We start from the raw sequence: 6,779 nt of genomic DNA, 5'->3' as shown, positions 1-6,779 counted from the left end.
CAGCACAAAGGAAAACTCTGTATGAGCATGCACATGGAATGGCTTCAAACTCCTATCCTTAGCCTTCTTGGAAACCTAAAAACTCCCATTCTTGGGTCTCCTTGGAAACCTGCTAACTCCCGTTCTTGGGTCTCCTTCTCCATAGGTTTGGCAGCCTCTGAAGAATAACAAAGAAATGAGCAAAATCAAGTTCTGTAATCCACCCAAAATGCCTCCAAACCCCTTAAAAGAGGGCATAACCGTAACTCATCCAAGAGAGGTTAATGAAACATATTTTAATAATAATTTTCATTTATTAGTCCAACGGTTTCCAAAGATTAACCCCCTTTTTCTGAAACTTCACTTTCTTGGGCTTGCCTGCCTTAGCAAAGATTATTATTTTTTAATTATTTGAAAAGGGGACATGACAACTTATTAGGTTCACTCGATATTTCCAAGATTTCTTGCTACAATGGTGAAACATTTCAAATGTCACCTTTAAGAAATTCCCTAAAACTAATGAAGAGGAGAAAATGATGGAGAAGAGTGGCGATTTCTATGACCTAAGATAGAGTAAGGTTATATGGAGGGTTGTTTTATCATACATTCATGAGTATTTCATACTTGATGGAAGATCCAAGAGGGTACACAAGTTTCATTTTCTCTTTTTAAATCACTTTCAATATAAAGATCGATTATCTTTCCCATTTTAATTGAAGTTTTCTTTGATTTAAAGTCTCCAAGCTCATAGAAAAAGGGAGTCTAGACTAGTTCGCTATAAGGGGTTAATTTTACTTATTGAAAATTACTATAAATTACTATTAACGATGATGATAAAATGGAAATAGGGTACCTTAGTTCCAATTTGGAAGGTTATTCTAGAAGTAGAGGTATGACTAGCAAGGATAATATTAATAGTAGTAAGAAAATAAAGTCTAATGCTGGATTGAAAGCCTCAGGGCATGAAGAGGGGAACCCAAGTGATCACCCTAATTCTACTAAAAGAGATTCCACTAAGAATAAAATGAACGTGCAAACTAATAAGAAAAATGATGGTAAAGATATTACCATGAAAGAGCACAACCTGAGTAAGGAGAATAAAGTGGACCTTAAGGAGAAGCAAGACTTAAACACTGAGAACCAAGTCAATATCAAGGAGAACAAGGATACTATGATTGATCCTAGAAGTAGGCCTAGAGATGGGCTTAGGTATGAGGTAGACTTATCTTTCCTCTATAGAGCCAAGCTTAAAGATGATGCTTCTCTTCAAGGTGATTCATGGCTCTTTAATGAGATTATGGTGCTAAAGAAAAATGTTGGGGATATGTAGAAAGATTTGGACCTAGAAAAAATGCGAGAGCCCATTTGGAAAGACAAATTGGTAATATTCTTGATAAACTAAAGGAGTATGAACTATAACTCCAACATTTGATCAAGGATAGTGGGTAGAAGATGGATCTTGTTACTTCCAATTTAGTTTTTGCTGCGGCCAGTCTTGGTAAGAAAAGTAATGAGGAGATTATATCTCTTAATACTATCAATGATAAGAGTCCAGGAGGTCCAAGTAAGAGAACCAAATAGAGCATGAAGAAAAAGTTACTAAGGTTCATGGGTCTACTATGATTGATATCATCTAATGTACTATGGAGCTAGGCAAGGAGGTATTGAAGATCATTAAAGAGCTTCTTTAAAAGTTGGTTGGTTCACTAGTGTGCTAGTTTTTGGTCTGTGTAGTTTTGTTGGTTCTATTTTAGTTGTTTCCAACTTTTTATTTTAAACTCTAGGTTCTAGGTCCTTGTAAAACCTAGGTTTGATTCTGTTTGGTTCTATGCTAGGGGTTTTAGGTCCCTGTAAAACCTGGTTTTTTGATGTTTTATGGTGAACTTTAGGTTTTAGGTCCTTGTAGAACCCAGTGATGTATCCTATTTATCTTTAGCTTTTGTAAAGGGTTTTGGGTCCCTTCAAAACTTGTTTTTGAATTAATCTAAACATTAACATGTGATACACCAAGATTTAACATGGAAACCCAATTTGGAAAAAATAGCAATGTAACTAGTTACAACTTTTCACTCTTTTGAAGTGAGCCCTGTTAGGATCCAACCCTGTTAAAGGTTACAAAGCACATAGTTAAGTGTGATCTTGTTAGATGATTTGGATCACCTTATTAGGAGTGGCCTTATTAGAGGTCTTCATACACTTTGATCAAGAAATGCAACATTGATAGAGGATTTACACAATGACTATTAAGCCAACTCTATTAAGATGTTTCTTCATTGCTATAATTGTTAAAGAGTAAAAATGATTGACCTGATTGATGAAGCAACTAACTTTTCACATTTATAGCATTGTAATGGTTTAACCTCTTGATCCTTCCTAATCAAAATATTATTTTCAACTTGGTCTTCTAATTTGGATGCTCTGTCCTTAATCAAACATCCTTCTCATTTTGCTTCTTTTACATTGATCTCAATTACATGATTCAATCCACAACTTGATCTTTTATATATATGATATTCAATGTCAAGTAGGTTTGAATACCCTTCCACACAAATATTTAGCATCCATTTAGTCATCTTGTATTAACCAATTAATTAACAAAAGTAATCTATTGACAATCGACTAACATTGGACTGATCACTTGGTTAATACAAAACTTCCTTCGATGACCGACCAAACTCTATTAATACTAACTACTCTTCATTTACTGAACTAGAATAGTTAACATTGAATTCTTCTTGGATGATATTACAGTCTCCTTTAGTGCCCGACTAAGCTCAACATACACTGTGTTTGGTTAAGGCTTGGCACTTGTGTTACATTAATGACAATATACAATTGAATAATCATTTTCATCAATTACTCCTTTATTTTATTTTTTCTAACATACTTTTCATAGAAATATCCTTCATCTTCTAAGGTTTATTATGAATATGAGGATGAAAAAGATGTTTTTATATATCTTATTGGAATTCTCTTCTTTCTAGCATATTCATTGCCTATTAGATTAGACATTCTAGGTGATCTCTTTTAACATGTTGGCCCATGTGCCCTACTCTCAATCACTCTTTATCTTGAGGATATAGGTCCCACCCTTGAACCTCCTTCTTTTTCTCTTCCTCTTCTTTTTGTGGTTCTTTATTTTTCTATTCTTCATCTGGGATCCAGAAAAAAAATTGCAGTTTTTATTTTTTACTATTGTCCTTTTTTGGTAATGAAGTAATAGTGATGGTGGCTTCCTTAATTGTCTCATAAATCTTTTGTTTAGTCATACCTATGAATGAATTTACTTACTCCTCTATGGTGTTTTCACCAACATGTGTAGTTGATGGGGCAACTAATAATTTTTCATTGCGCCTTGCTTTAGTCACAGGTCTTCCTGATCCAATCGACTTGGATGTAGTTGACTCCTCTTGAGTCACACTAGTCTTGTTTTGTTTTATCTTCTTGTTGGACTTCTTCCTCCCTTTTAGGACTAGGAGTTTTGTATCTCATTTCTTCAACTCCTCTATCTTTCAAAATTCTCATGCATATTCATCCTCTTCTTTCTTAATCTTGGTTGCCTCTTTTTCCTTGGAAATAGATGGTTCCTTGGTACCTTCTTGACTCTAATTTGTCTTCACATAAGTATCTATTTTTGGAGTCATTTATTTTATATGTAATGCTATGCTTGTCCATATTTCATTGGTTTCACTAGTTAATATGTCTATGACACCCTTTATGTTGTTGAACCTTCCTCTATATACTTCTATGATGAATATCTTTTGAGACTTGATCAATTTGGAGACAATATTGCACCATTTCCTCATAATCTTTTACTCCCATACTCAATTTCTCATTTTATAATTTTCTCAATTCCTTGGGTATCATTAACCCAATATCATATGGTTTTCTATATATTTCTCTCATGCTATCTAGTACAACATTTATAGCCTTTATCTTATTTTCCTTAGAAAACCTTGAAAATCTATTCTTTTAGATAGAATATTCATGCCTTTTAACACTAGTGTTTACTATTTCTCCTATAGGAATTGGTTTATATTTCTTTTTACCTTTATTTTGTGCCTTTTATGCTTCTTATTCAACTTTCTTGGTTTCTTTAGTGATTAGAACTACCCTAGATACATTATCTTTTGATTCAATCTCTTCTACCTCTAGTTATTCCTGTGAGGATTCCTTTTCCTCCAGAGTTTGAGTCATTTTTCAGGGACTAGTAGCTAGATCTTCTTCTATTTACTTGGTGCTCATAACCTTGAGTAGTTTTTTTTGAATGGTTTAGATGCCTAACTCTTGGTTACCCTCTATGGAGTTCACTTCTTAGGTTTCTTCTTCTCTATGAGAAGCCTGTTTATTATATCTTCTCAAGTGTCAAACCTTGGTAGGATGTAACTTTCCTATGATGCTACTAACCATTTTATATTGGGCTAGGTATCTTCATTCCTCACTAACCATTTCATTCTTGGTTAACCTATACACATAATGAACTTGTTCATGCTTGCCAAGAAACAAACTTGGTATTTGACGTTCTCCATCAAGCTTGTTAATATCCTTTCTCTTTGAGTTATCTCCTTCTAGAAACTATTGAAGTATTCCCATAGCATGGTATTCATTTTTCCTTCCAATTTTGTATATAATTCACATATTTTCCATAACTAGTTGGTCTTCACTTCACTTGATATGTGGGGATCCAAGAAATTCTCCTCTTAGATAGAACAACATGCATACCAGTATAGATATAAACTATAGGGTTTGATCCTTGCGATCATTGACTATCTTTCCTAGGTTCTCCATTTTCTATCTATGTAAATATATACATAGATCAATTTTTGACTTATTATGCATGGCTTAAATTGCTCCATATGTAATGTTGCTAGGGATATTGTTCTCCCTATTGGTGTGGCACATCTTATACCCCAACACCATGGCCCCAAACCTTAATTTAGTGTTTGGGATCCCATTAAATATGCAACCCATTCTATTTTGGGCCTACTTTCCTCCAATTAATGAAGCCACTTTCCTGGCTGATACAACATTCATAGATAGATCAATGCTAAATGCATTGAAACCAATTACCCTTTCAATTAGAGCTTTTGTGATCTTGTGTGATTTGTCTAACCATATGTATTGCTCATAGATTCTTCTAAAAAAAAATTATCCATCTTCATGGAAGAAGTTGGGTATGTCCACTACTCTTCTTAGCATAGAACTCTTTAGATCTTTAGGCTTGTCCTTCAAAGCTCCTTTTGAGAAAAATGTGTTATACATCTCTCAAATCTCTCTGTCACCTATATCCTGGATTTTGACCTCCATATATGCACTTACATCCTTGATGAATAGAGAATCACCATGAAGTGATGATAGTTTGATTTCATCTTCCACTTATTTTCCTTTTTCTATGATTGCCTAGTACTTTGGATGACTACTTTGTCAGGTATTGTTTAGGTTTACCTTGTTGATTTCCTCCATAATTTTTCTTTCTTGATTTAAAATTTAACTATTGTATAGGGTTGTGAGAGATTCTTCTCTCTCATAATACTCTTGAAAGTTTTCTTATGAGCTCTTAGGGTGAAAGCACAAGTGATTTTAATAATGAAAAGTGTCAAATTATTATCAACTCTCATATTTATGTTGAGAAATTGTAATGTTAGGATTACAATAGTCAACAAATATTTTACCTACCATAGGACATATGTCATTAATGATCCTTGATCTCTCTACAATAGTTAATTTCTAACCTTTTTATCTTTCATCAATAGGTTTGTGCTTCTTTTCCTTGGCCTCAACTTCTTCTCCTTTCTAATATCATGTATACCAATTTAGACCAGGGGACCAGTTTATGAATATTTATTTTAACATCTAACCCCTCTAAGCTTTATGAGCTTAGTCATATTATGAGGTCTCACCATTTAGTGATTTGGTGATGAATTCCTTCTCCAACTATTCCATGGTATTTTTCTTTCCTTTACCAATCAATGATTTACTACATTGTCTTCTAATTCTTTTTCACTCTCTTGCAAGATGACCAATCTATAAAATCATACCAATACCTTCCATGGCCTGGTATTATTCCTTGGGTTCATCCTCAATTTACACTAAGTTGTAGGATGACTTGCATTTCCATAGGTTATATAGATTAGTGTGGGAAACATGTCCCTTCTGGGAATCATTTCCTTGGGAGACCTTTGATTATCTCTAGCCCTAGTTCTACATCCATCTATTATCTTCTCATTAAAATCAGATATAAACTATTGTGTAGTATGGTCATAAAGATAACAGATATTGTAGTACTCTTCAAAGGTACACTATTGTGATCTTCTTAAACTAATGGACACTAGATGTGTGCCATGTATTACCATAAAAATGACAAGTGTGTTTAATAGTACCCTTACCTTTTGGAGATGCACTTCTTGATCTAATTTTGTTTAGGTTATTTTCTCTAGAAGTCTCTTTCCTTAGTATTGTTGTCACCTTGGTAACCAAGACCTACTATGCTCTTGTTTCTTTTTTGATCCTTTAGTTGCTCATCAATATTTTTGGAGCTTCCATTGAATCTCCTCAATTTTTTACTACACTTGTTTGTGCTTCTTAGCTCTTTAGTGAGCTTGGGAACTTTCTCTATCAATTCCATGAACTGCTCCATATTAGGATGGCTTTCATCCTTAGCCTTTAGCCCATATTTTCTCCTTGTTTCTTCTTAAGCTTCAACCTTTACTATGATGACAACATTTCATTTAGGTTGAGCTCTAACAAATTGTTGAGCAGCCATTTTACATAGAGATAATGCCAAAAATTATTGTAGATAT

Source organism: Cupressus sempervirens, chromosome 2 (genome assembly GCF_028749045.1).
Source record: "Cupressus sempervirens isolate cs-2001-9-10 chromosome 2, ASM2874904v1, whole genome shotgun sequence".
NCBI classification, from domain to species: Eukaryota; Viridiplantae; Streptophyta; class Pinopsida; order Cupressales; family Cupressaceae; genus Cupressus; species Cupressus sempervirens.
Note: the sequence above shows the minus strand (reverse complement) of the source record.